Source organism: Cupressus sempervirens, chromosome 9 (genome assembly GCF_028749045.1).
Source record: "Cupressus sempervirens isolate cs-2001-9-10 chromosome 9, ASM2874904v1, whole genome shotgun sequence".
NCBI lineage: Eukaryota > Viridiplantae > Streptophyta > Pinopsida > Cupressales > Cupressaceae > Cupressus > Cupressus sempervirens.
Window position 1 is genome coordinate 800,166,140 of NC_143126.1, and position 14,151 is coordinate 800,180,290.

Sequence of the window (14,151 nt, forward strand, 5' to 3'; positions counted from 1 at the left end):
GTTTTTCGTATAATGAAATAGGTCATATGAAAAGAGATTGTACTAATAAGACATTTAATCATGTTAAAGAATTTAATTGTCATGGTATGGGTCATAAAAAAATTGATTATAGGAAACCTAAGTATGATAATGACAAAGGGAATGGTAGAATATCTAGAAATACTAACTCTTCAGATAGAAGAAGATCTAGTGAAAGCACATCAAGAGATGGAAGACCTTATGAAGATAGAAGATAGATTGAGTGTTACAAGTGTAACAACTTAGGACACATTTCTTAGAATTGTCATGCACTTGATGATCAATAGAATCCTAAAAATAGAGCACCAAAATGTCAAATATGCAACAACTTTGGACATACAACAAAATATTGCATAATGGATAGAAACTTCAGAGATAGAAGGAACAATGGAAGAAACTTTAGAAATAGAAGAAATGATAGAGAGAACATCAAAAATGATAGGAGGAACCATGAGAGAAAATTTGGAACTAAAAAAGAGAATGAGGAACAAAGAAATGTAGTCAGTGAACTTTAAGAACTCAATGAGCCATTTGAAAAAGGATCAAACATCTCAAAATAAAAGCTAGATGATGATGAGACATGAAGATTAAAATCAGTTATTCATTTTGATTCAATTAAGTTGAATTAAGCTTGTTTGTGTTAGTGTAGTTTTTTATTTTTCCTATTTTGCTAGGTTTTTCCTACATTTTTTAATAATCTCGCTTAGGTTAATAAAGCATGTCTTATTAGGTGAATGGTTGTGAGGTGTCACCTTCCTACATGTGAGCATCCATTAGCTATCTTGGGAAGATACTTTGCTATCTTTAGTCCAATAGATGGTTGCTCCTCATTGGTTGGTGTTAACACCTCCTCCCTCTTCCTAGCCTATATAAGCATGCTACCTAGCTTGTATTTGCATCTCTTGTTTTAGCATCCTCTTAATGCTATTTTGCTTCCAACATTTGCATTACTCTCTTGGAGACTAACTCTATGATGCTATTTTGATTTTGTATCATTTGCATTCATAGTTTAGATATTTACTCTTTGCACTAGTTTTCTGGGTTATTAATCTTTTCAGATTCTAACATGGTATCAGAGCTTTTCTATGTGCAAAAGTAGATTATAGTTTCCTTATTTGAGAGATTCGGGGGGGGGGCAAATAAACTTTATTGTAGTTTTTTGAAAAATGAAGTATGCTCTTCTCTTGCATCTTTGGATGATCATGAGAATCAGAAAAGTTTTGACAAAAACAGTTTTTCTCTGGGGTTTCAATCTCAAATCTGACAACCAAGTTGCATACTTGGAGTTTTCAATCAATTTTGCAGGTTCCAGCATGCCATTGATGGACTTAAGAAGCTGATCTAGCATTTGCATGTCATATTTTGGTTGCTGGGGTCATTTTCTAATTTTTGGAGCCATTTTTTACTGTTAAAGGTATTTGATTTACACTACAGCAACATCTTCTATTCATCAGCAAGAAAAACGCTTTTTGGGTTTTGTTCGCAGCCCCGAAAAACCATCTGGGTATCTTTTAGATTTTGCATGCAAGCTGTATATTTTTTAGAATCGAGCATGCAAAGCTACAGCCATACCCCTCTCCATTGGCACCCGCAGATTTGAATGCAGTTTTCAAATGTCTCATTCTTGCTCATATGGACTTCAATTTTGATGATTCTTGTTATGAACTTGGCTATTTTTTTGTGCTCTATCCTCTAGTGGAGTTAGTTTTTGATTTTCATGCATGAATTCTTCAGAAATTACAGATTCTCAGCCGTGACTATGGACAGTTCTTGTTTTGAAAACTTTGGAGGATCATAACTTTCTCATACGACCTCATATCGAGGTGATTCTTTTTTTGAAAGTGCATGATTTTTTGAGTAGATCGCAGTGGTGCTATTTTTTTTTTTGATTATTGTGCCCAAGTTTCACTTTTAGCATATGCTCTTCATGAGGGTTTGTAATGCATTGAAATCAAGACCACTAAGTATCTCTTTCTAGTGGTAGTTGTAAATACACTAAAATAAAGTGCCAAATCATATTTCTTTGGGGGGGGGGGGGGGGGGGTTCTTTGATTGAGTAAAAAGGGGGGGGCATTGTCGTGGCTGGGTTCTCTTCTTTTTAGCATTTCTTTGCATTCCTTCATCATGGATCAAACAAATATGCCCATCCTAACTCCATAAAATTACTTTGAGTGGAAATCATGCATGATAATTCACTTAAGGAAAGCTGGATTAAATAGGATAACTATGGGACTTGAAACTGAACCTGCTAAAGATGAAGACAAGCCTAAGTGGTTTAACAAATGTGATGAGGCATATGGAACATTGTGTTTGTCTGTTTCTCCTGACTTGCTATTTCACATTGAGTCTTTGGATACACCAAATGAAGTATGGACAAAGCTAGAAATATTATTTGGCACACAAGATTCAATGAGGGGTCATATGTTGGAAAATGAATTTATTAGTTTGAGTCCAGGCAATTTCAACAAGATCCAAGATCTCTTCACCAAATTGAAATCACTAAGGCTGCAATTAAAACAATGTGGAATTGAAAAGAAAGATGAACAACTGATTCTCAGTATTCTCTCTAAGCTAAGTTCAGAATATTCTGTGTTTGTCTCTACCTTCTATGCTACTAAGGGTGCACTTGGTACTCAATTCACCATGCCATCTCTAGATGATTTTGCTGTCAATCTCACTCGAGAACAGGATAAGCTAATCCAGATGGGCACTCTTAAGTCCTCTAAGTCACATGCCTTAGCAACCAACCAAGGCACAAAAGAACAAAAAGGACAAAGTAGTAACAATAATAGTAAGGATGAGAAACAAAATAATAGTGAGGAAAAGAAGGATCAGATACCAATTGCTTCAAAAGCAACTATTGATACCTCATCCTCTAAGGGCGATAAGACTAAGAAAGAAAAGGTTAAATGTGCCTATTGTAAAAGACCTGGTCATGATGAACATAAATGTTTGAAGAAACAAATTGATCACTTGACATACATTCTTGAGAAGAATAATATTAGTGTTCCTGAGTCTATCAAACAAAGTTCTAATGAAGAGTCTAACAAGGCAAAAGAAAACAACAAGGGGAAAGGAAAGGGAAAAGCTCTTGTTGCAGTTGCTTCCTCACCATCCACTTGGGTTCTTGATTCGGGTGCTTCGCACCACATGGCTTCATCTAAGGAAGAACTTGCATCCTTGGAGCCATGTACTATGCCTTCTATTTTGATGGGTGATGACACTCCTATTGAGGTGTGTGGGAGAGGGTCTATTGATGTGGGGGATAGCACATTCCGTGATGTTCTTTGTGTACCCTCATTATCAACTAATCTCCTATCAATATACCAAATCACTCACACAGGTTTAGGCAAGCGGGTTGAGTTCACTCCTGATTCAGTGGAGATACGTGAGTTGCATAGTGATTCTGTAGTTGCAGTTGGGAGAGTAGATCATTAGTCACGACTCTATCTGTTTTCTCACTTTGTTCCTGATCCTCCTTCATCTGTTTTGCTCACTCACTCTAATGATGTGAGTAAATTATGGCATGAGTGGTTTGGCCATCTTAACTTTCACTATTTGCATCAGCTCAACCAGCAGAGCATGGTCACAAGGTTGCCTTTGGTTCAATTCTCAGGAGGTTTTTGCCAAGGTTGCATTCTTGGTAAGCATCCTAAGGAAAATTTTGAAAAAAGTAAGGCATGGAGAGCTTCGCAGATACTAGAGTTAGTTCACAGTGATTTGGCTGGTCCATTTCAACATCCTTCTTTCAGTAGGGCCCGATATGTCCTCACATTCATTGATGACCTTTCTCGATATACATGGGTGTACTTTCTCAAACAAAAGTCAGAGGTATTTGATCATTTTCAAGACTTCAAAAATTTTATAGAAAAGCAATCTGGGAAAGCCATCAAGGTTTTGTGCATAGACAATGGTGGTGACTATGTCAACCATCGATTTGAAAGATTTTTCACTTCAGAGGGGATTGATTTAAAACATTTAGTTCCATACAATCCTTAGCAAAATGGTATTGCAGAATGGAAGAATAGATCCTTGAAGGAAATGGCAAACTATATGATTCACTCTAGATATCTTGCACCACAGTATTGGGTAGAAGCCATTAACTGTGCTTGTTATATCCAGAACCATGTTCCTCACTAAGCCTTGAAGGGAGTTACTCCTTTTGAAGCTTGGAGCGGTCGAAAACCATCAGTTAAGCACTTTCGATTTTTTGGCTCCCCTACATGGGCCCACATTCCTACAAAGAAACGTAAGGCCTTCGATCCGCAAAGCAGACCTTGCATATTTGTAGGTTATCCTGATGGTGTGAAGGGTTATCAGTTGCTCCACCCTACTACACATGAGTTATTCATTGAGAGGATTGTTTAGTTTGAGGAGGGATCTTCAAGCTCACTTTCTATCACTTCTCCAACTCCTTCTACCTTGACATTAGAGTCACTTGGAATACATGACAGATCTTCTGATGAGTCAGATTCACCTGAACAGTCTTCTACCTCTACTTCTGATGCAGAAAGTGATTCAGAGAACTCACCTCCTTCCTCTCCTATTCATCATTCAGAGGTTAATGATTCCCCTCCAAATTCTCCATCTTCTTGCCCATTTTGGGCTAGATAGACCTTGCAGTCTGCAGGTGATTGGGTTGGGGATCCATCAGACACCAGGCAAACTCGTTCACAATTCTAGGATGCTCCACATGTCTTCATTTCTACTGCCTCAGATCCACAGTCCTTTCATGAGGCTTCTGGTATTTTTGAGTGGGATACAGCTATGTAGGAAGAGTATAGTTCCTTGATGAGGAACCACACTTGGGATCTTGTCCCTCTTCCTAAAGGAAGAAAACTTGTTTGATGTAAGTGGATCTATCGGACAAAATTTGCAGCAGATGGGTCAGTTGACAAACACAAGGCTCGCTTGGTTGCCAAAGGATTCTCCCAGGTTCCTGGGATTGACTACTCTGAGACTTTTGCGCCAGTTGCCTGAATGAATTCCATTCGAATTGTTCTTGCCATTGCTGTAGCTAATCGTTGGGAAGTACATCAGATGGATGTGAAGAGTGCTTTTCTTCATGGTGACCTTCATGAGGAGATCTACATGGAGCAGCCACAGGGCTTCCTTCAGGATTCTTCACTTGTGTGTCATCTTCAAAAGTCTCTCTATGGCCTCAAACAGGCTCCTCGAGCTTGGTATGCCAAGATGGACTCCTTCCTTCTATCAGTTGGGCTCACTCGGTGCTATTCTGATCCTAATGTGTACACTTTGCAATAGGTTGATTCACTTCTATTTTTTTTTTGTATGTTGATAACTTGCTGATCACAGGAAGTTCTTCACCCACCATTAAGGCTATCAAAGTGGCCCTTCAGGACAGTTTTTTGATGACTGACTTGGGCTTGTTGCATTACTTTCTTGGTATTGAGATCCTTCAGTCTCCTTCTGGGATCACCATCACACAATCTAGATTTACTCTCAAGGTTTCATATGGCTGACTGTAAGCCTGCTCTGACTCCCTTCCTTTCTGGAGTCAAACTTGAGGCTCAATGTTCTTCTCCACTTGTTGATGGCACTTTGTACCGCCAACTTGTTGGGAGTCTCATTTATCTGACTCATACGAGACCTGACATCTCCTATGCTGTAGGCATGGTCTCTCGATTCATGTAGGAGCCCCATGAGTTACACTGGAAAGCAGCCAAGCGGATCCTTCACTACATTCAAGGTTATCATAGTTGTGGGATTCACTACGTAGCAAGTATTGAGCTTGATTTGGTGGGCTACACAGATTTAGATTGGGCAGGTGATTCTGAGGATCGCAAGTCTACTTCAGGGTATAGCTTCTCACTTGGGTCAGGTCCTATTTGTTGGTCGAGCAAAAATCAGTCTGCTATTGCTTTGTCTTCTACTGAGGTTGAGTATCGGGGGGCTGTAAATGCCGCCATTGAGGACATTTGGATTCAACATCTTCTCACTGAGTTTGGTATCCAGATCAAACGGCCATCAGTCATATTTTGTGACAACCAGGGTGCCATTCAGATCTCACAGAATCCAGTTCATCATCAATGGACCAAACACATAGAGGTCCACATGCACTACATCCAGGAGCTCATCGATGGTCATGTCATTGACCTTCGCTATTGTCTGACTTCCGAGCAAGTTGCTGATATCTTCACCAAACCCTTCACTGAGAGCAAGTTCCTTCATTTGTGAGCTTTTCTGGGGGTGCGGGATGCTTAATCTTTTGGGGGGGCCTCTTCCTCTCACTCAAAGTCCTGACTTTTTTGTGGGGGGGTCTTTTTTCTCTCTCTTTTGAGAAATCTTATGTACATGGATACCTCATCAGGCTTGACTTGTCGGGACCCATTTCTACATCCACCTAAGCTTCGCTTATGGGGGGGGTGTTAGTGTAGTTTTTTATTTTTCCTATTTTGCTAGGTTTTTCCTACATTTTTTAATAATCTCGCTTAGGTTAATAAAGCATGTCTTATTAGGTGAATGGTTGTGAGGTGTCACCTTCCTACATGTGAGCATCCATTAGCTATCTTGGGAAGATACTTTGCTATCTTTAGTCCAATAGATGGTTGCTCCTCATTGGTTGGTGTTGACACCTCCTCCCTCTTCCTAGCCTATATAAGCATGCTACCTGGCTTGTATTTGCATCTCTTGTTTTAGCATCCTCTTAATGCTATTTTGCTTCCAACATTTGCATTACTCTCTTGGAGACTAACTCTATGATGCTATTTTGATTTTGTATCATTTGCATTCATAGTTTAGATATTTACTCTTTGCACTAGTTTTCTGGGTTATTAATCTTTTCAAATTCTAACAGTTTGCAACACCAAAATTTGAGAACCTCATTCAGAGATTGAATTAGAGGAAGAAAATTTGGGAGAAGGTGTACCAAGTTAAATTTAGATGGTACTTAAGCTCACTTATAATTTGGAGATTATCTAAACATGTTGTGAAGGAATTCAATGTTATTGGTATTATAGAAAAGGTTAATTCTTAGCAAAAAATCAAAACTATGTTTTTGTAAATAATTTCATGAAGCAAAATTTTGAGGAGCTTTGTCATGATGAAAGGAGGCTATAGTAAACATCAAGTGGTATCTAAAGATCAAATCGATGATCTTGTGTAGTTATTTGATTAAAGAATGTAATGATAGCTTTTTCATGTTTGTGAAGTATGCAGTTAATGAGAGCTCAAGTTGATGGAATAGATGGGTACAAAATTGATTTTCACTTCATTGTGAATATGCCCAAAGAAAAGAGCACTCAGAAGCAACTTGTCATGGAAATTTCAAAGAAAAGCCTATTTTCAGAAAGAGGTATTTTATCATTTTTCCACAAATTTATTTGATAAAAGTTCATAATTGATAGAATCATGGACATGTCAACAGTGCACAATGTTGAGAACAAGGATAGACCTAAGTTGAAGGTTGTTTCCATAAAATCTACTGAAGGAAACCCTAACTCAATGTTGTTCATCACTCCGAACAATATAGTATATCTTGAAGATGTATGAAGTTATCTTAACAGTAAATTTGAATCTATTGGGAGTGAATGCATGAATTAGACATTAATTTTCAATCATGATATGACTATGAAGCCTAGATTTGAACATTTAAAGTAAATAGACCTATTGAAATGTCATTTCTACTGAGAATTAGACATAGGTGAATGGACATAGATCCTATTGAGTAGAATACATGATGAGAAACTATGGATGCAAGATAATTTCATTGATATTTCTACTAACCTTATTCATAAGGTAATTGGTCTTAGTAAACAAGGCAATGTACCTATAGGTGAGAAAATGGTCAAGAAGAAAGTTGAGAGTTATACCAAAGCAATGTATAATGGAAAGACCATGGTGATCAACACCATTAAGCAAGATGATCTAAGATTCCTAAGTAGAATCATTGCCTATTCTATATATGCAAGCTCAAAGATTGATGAATTATCATCCAAATTCATCTATGCATCATATAAGATATGTGTATATAAGGAACAAGCAAATCTTAGTGAAATTTTGAGAATGCAACTCCTAGAGAACCTAGAAAAGATCAAGAGGACTAGGAATAGTTTGTTTAGATTTCAGTCATTGATCAATCACACATTTTGTCATGTGCTTAAAAGATTTCCATATTTATCAATCACCAAGATTATGAGCAATGATAGATGTACAATGAAGAACATCACTAAATTATGTAGAATGCATCCTGCAGATAAGATATTGAATAGTGGAAACTTGGTAATGAGGACATTTCAGAATGAAATGAAATAGAGATTCAAAATTGCACCTACAATTGTTGATATGTTTAAAGATGGAATTTTTGTTATGGTTGATATAGATTATACTCATATACAAGTAGTAGAACCTTGGGAAACATTTCTTGATCCCTTGAGTTATGAATTAAATGATGATATAACAGTTGGTTACATTGATTTATTATTGAAATTAGAGAAGGATAACGTAGAATATAGATTTGGAACCTATGATGGGATTACCTTGTGAGCTCATCACACAAGAAGATAGAATCTATTATGAAGAAAGCTTTGTCAGAGACTAGTATGACTAAGAATGAGTCTGAGGTAGTTTGGCAAACCATGAAACAAGGCATACTGAATATGCAACCTTTCTCAGTATCTGTTGCAGAAACATCTTTGGAATAGAGCATTCCTTATGCAGCAAGTATTAGATGCACAGCCTAGTAAACCAAAGAGAAAATTCAAGAGATTGGTGGAAGCGATGACCACAAAGACTAAAAGGGTCAAGAAACAAGCCACCGAATTAGGCAAAAGGAAAAAGACATTGTTGGCAATTATTAAGTCTAGCAATGAAGAGGAAGAGGAATAAGAAGTTAAGCAAGCAAAGAAAGTGGTAATGTCAAAGAAATTAGTAGGAAAAGCTTGGCAACCTTGGAAGCCAAAGATGGAAAAGATTAACTCAGCTATTGCTATTGAAGATAACTTTGTTCAGATGTACAAATTTTATGACTTGTACAACATTTTTGAAAAATATCAGATTGATATCTCTACTATGAGATGCACTATAGAAGATAATCTAAAAGTGAAGGATGTTGAAGGCTCAGCAAACCAGAGATCCTATGATGGACTTATTCAAAAGAAGGCTCCAGTAAAAGAAGAAGATCTAGAACTTCAAAATTCTATGCTAAGAACTATTTGCAAGACTGGTGATGAAGAAGAGATCAAAAGATTATTGAATAATCTTGCACCTTACTTGAGAAATAAAGTAAGACCATTTTTTGTTTATGATGGGTGAGAAAGATAAATTAAGAAGTGATACTGCAATAGCAATAAGTCAGATGATGAAAAAATCTAACGTAGCATCTCCACTAGCACCCAGAGCCTTAGAGGTGTCAGTAAGCAATAACACTATGTAGATAGATCAGACCAATGTTACCATTAACATTGATGATCTGATCGTAATCCATTTGAAGGTTCCAGATAGAATGAACCCAATACTAAGGTTATTGAAAACAAACTAAGACAAATTGAAGAAGAAATGAGGTTACCTAAAGAAGAAAAGAAGAAAGTAGAAGAGGCCAAGAAGAAATTTCATGAGGATGAGAAGAAAAGAAAGGAAGAGGAGGAAAAGAAAAGAATAAAAAAGGAAGAAACAAGAAATAAAACAAAGGAAGAGAAGAGAGAAAATGGAAGAAAAGAAAAAAAGAAAAGAAACAAGAATAAAAGAGGTAGAAAAGAAGAAAAGGGAGGATGAAACTAAACATTCTAGTTCATATATTTTTCTTTCACTTACTAGCTTTGAAACTAATGATGATGATCCAATTGATTTGATCTCATCCTTATCTTGAAGATTGTTCATAAGAACTGAATAGTAAAGAGCCTGCAGAAAACCTTGATGGGGTTACTGATAGACTGCATAGTACTTTGGTAGTACAACACACAAGTAGATCTAGAATAGAGGGCACAAGCAGTTGTGAAGTCATTTGATGAAGAATTTACTAACTTGTTGAATGTTTCAAAAGCAAAGTAATAGATTTCACATGATGCTAACTTGTTTAGCATTGTCTTCCAAAATATTAAGAATGATTTTATAAGTCTTGATACTTGTATCAAGGAATTTTAGAAGTGTCAACAAGATGGTAAGATATTGTACATTAACTATACTCTATTATACAAACTGACTAAGGAAATTGACAGTCAAATTGAAGGAAAGATGAGTGAGCTAGAGGCTCTATCTAGCCAGATTCAACATTCATCTTGTAAGATTGATGATTTTGAAGGACAAGAGGCCAGTATTCACAATATCAGAAAACTAGAACTTCAGAAAGAATATATTTTGAAGAGGATATTAGATTTCAGAGAATCTATTGTTCTGAAAGTATCTTTGTTGAGAAACAACTGGAGGAATGTGTCAAGGCAAAGGACACTTATTCTAACTTTTTTGTATTCAGATCTTAATGCAATTGAGATTGCATCATATGCTTTATGTGCAATTCTCACATCAGCTGAATCCACCAAGGAGACATGGAAAAAAGATATGGATATTCTGAAAGAAATTTTTGATGATTGCATGAAAATCCTATCAACTTAAGGAATGACAACATTTTTTATAGTTTTTGACATTTTGATCTTTGTCATTGATGTCAAAGGGGGAGAAGTACACATGAAAATTGTTAAGTGAAGAAGTACATTAAAGGAGAGATATATATTGTAAGTATATTGTAAGGAGAAGCATATGTAAAGATGGAAAAATTGTAATAGATATAATATGAATGTATTTTTTTAAAAGTTTTTGTTACTTAGCCAATTTTCCTATTTTGTTCCCATCAATGCCAAAGAGGGAGATTGTTGGCAATTGGCTAGTGGAGATATGTAATTATTTTCATTTATGACAACACATGATGTACATGCTTATAGGAAACCTCAGAAATAAAGATACTTAGCTTTTAGTAATCACAAAATTGTCTAATTATGGAATTTAGTATACAACAGTGTATTGTTTTGTTTATAACTTGTTGCTAACGTCATATTATGACTAGTGAAGTTATATGGAGATAGTATACATGTTGTGATGATGTGTATAACCTTGGGAGTCATTACGGGCTGTACAGATCATAGATATTTTTGTTTTGATAAAATAGGACAGAAAAATTGAAGGAAAGGATTATTTTGTTTACAAAATAATTACTTGTACAATTAGGACCGACATCCTAGATGTTTACTCTAAGTTGAAAAAGTGTATTTTGGTCTTAGCTGACCTAGCATCAATTTGTGTAAAGGCATGGTATTTATGCAAAGGACATCTTGAGGATTCAAGTGTGTAATTGTGCTATCTTGAAGAAGTTATGATTGAGCAATTGTATGTCAACTTTTGTGAAAGCAATATATGCGAAGTTTTGTAAAACTTATTTTGTGGTTCAAGATCAAGCTAAAGATTAGAGATCAATTGAGGAAGAAGTTAGAGTTCTTATATTTCAGAATTTTTAATACTTTTTTGGGTGGTGAGCTCTTCTTATAATTAGAAGTGCATGTTTGGGCAATGGGCTCATCTTGCATATACTATACAACAACTCCTAACAGGGTTGGCACAATGCTTAATAGGGTTGGAATCTCCTAACAGGGGTTCAAAGTCTCTTAACAAGGACTCCTTATATTGAATTTTCATATTGACTCCTAATAGGGTTCATCCTCTAACAAGGAACTTATATATCAATATATTATCTAGTGGGTATCATCCCCATTGAGGTTTTCCCTTGGCCAAGGTTTCCCTAGTTAACAAAATATGGTGTTATGAGTTATCTTTGTGCATGGTTACTATTACTATGCATAATTACATTATTAATTTGTTATGTATAGTTTAAAGTAAGAAATAATATCTAGTTGGTGACTAAATTTTATAGATTAGTGATTCAGCACCCCCAACCCCCCAGTAATCCCTATTTCTAACAGCAAGTGGTCCTCTACTACTTGAACTCTTGGTGATACCTCTAATGATGATGTGATGGAAGCAAGATGATAGCCATAAAGTGCCAAAAATGGAGATATTTTTTATGAGCTATGAAAAGAAGTATTGTACGACCATTCTGCAAGAGGTGGCCAATCTACCCATCGAGATTGTTTTTCTAAAGTGAAATAACATAGATATCCTTCCAAACATTTATTAACAACCTTAGTTTTCCCATCTGATTGAGGATGGTATGAAGAACTATGACCCATTTAAGTACCCAAACATGAGAATAAATCTTTCCAAAAGTGACTAGTAAAGATAGGATCATGATCACTAACAATAACCTTAGGTGTATCATGTAGCTTTAGATGTTCTCCAAGAAAATTTTTTCCACTATACTTGTTATAAAATTATTTGATAATGCAATGAAATGTGCATATTTAGTGAGGCAATCAATAACTACCATGATGACATTATGACCTTTAGATTTGGGAAGCCCTGTGATGAAGTCCAGGGATACCTCTTCCCAATGTTGGCTAGGAATAGACAATGGCTACAAGAGACTTGGTGTCTTAATATTTCCCCCCTTATTTCTTTGGAAAACCAAATGTTCAACCATAAATTTTTGAACATCACCTTATAGCCCTTCCCCAAAAAAATCTTTCTTGACCTGATGATATGTCTTGAAAAATCCTGAATGACCACCAATTGAGGAATCATGTAGTTCTTTGAGAATTTTATGTTTAAGAGTGGAATTCTTGCAGAGATACAAGTGTGATTTATACCAAAGAATATCCCCCTTTAAACAAAACTTATCTAAACTACTAGGGTCACTTTTTATTTACTGGATTAGATTACTTGTTGCAGCATCATCTTGCCACTCTTCTTTGGCTTCTACCATCCAATTTTCTTGTAATATTGAAAGGTCACACAACAAGGCTTCATCTTTTTCTTCCTTCCTAGAAAGTCATATCCCAACATCTTAGTGACCCATTTTTATTTCTCTTGTAAAGATAGTCTTTATTCCAAAAAATATTTTAGGCTATCATGATATGTCTTAACCTTGAAGTGGCGACCCATTAAATAAGGTCTCATTTTGTTAACTACATAAAGGATTGCTAGAATTTCCTTCTCATAAATAGGTTTGAGTTGATTTTTACCTTTTAATTGACAACTCTCAAAAGCAATTGGTTGACCTTTTTGTATGAGAACTACTCCTATCCCATTTCAAGAAGCATCACATTCCACAATGAATTCCTTGTTGAAACTCAGAGTGGCAAGCACCAGAGTTGTGCACATAACCTTCTCCAATTTTTCAAATGCCACATTAGTAGATTCATTCCAATGAAAAGAATCCTTCTTCAATAGAATGGTAAGGGGTGTTGTTATACAACCATAATTCTTAACAAAACTTCTATAGTACCCTATTAATCCCAAGAAACCCCTTAGCTTCTTAATGGTTTTTGGAATAGGCCATTCTATGATAGCCTTAATTTTGTTAAGGTCCACATTTAATCTTTCATGTGAAACTGTGTGTCCCAAATACTCCACATCCTCAAGACCAAATGCACACTTGGATGGCTTAGCATAGAGTTGATGATCTTCGAGTAATTGTAATGCTTGATCTACATGCTACAAATGTTCTTCCCAAGTCTTCCTATAAATTAATATATCATCAAAAAATACTAACATAAACTTTCTCAAGAACTACTTAAAAATGAAATTCATCAAACTTTGGAATGTAGATGGTGCATTGGTAAGACTGAATGACATCACTAAAAATTCATAGTGACCCTCATGAGTTTGAAATGTTATCTTGCAAATATTTTCCTCCTTAATCCAAATTTTGTGATAACCCGATCTAAGATCTAACTTGGTAAAATACATAGCTCCATTTAATTCATATAGAAGATCATCGATGACTGGAATAGGAAACTTATCTTTAATGGTCTATTTATTGAGCACTTTATAATCTGGACACATGCGCTAAGTTTCATCATTCTTACACACCATCAAAATAGGTGAGGAGTAAGCACTTTGGCTATGCCTACTAATTCATGCATCTAGCATTTCCTCAGAAAATTTTTCTATCTCACTTTTTTTTATGTGTGGGTACCTATAAGGTCTGATGTTTGGTGGTTGGCTCCCTAGAACTAGTTATAAAGCATGGTCATGATCCCTCTTAGGAGGAAGTCCTTTAGGAATATC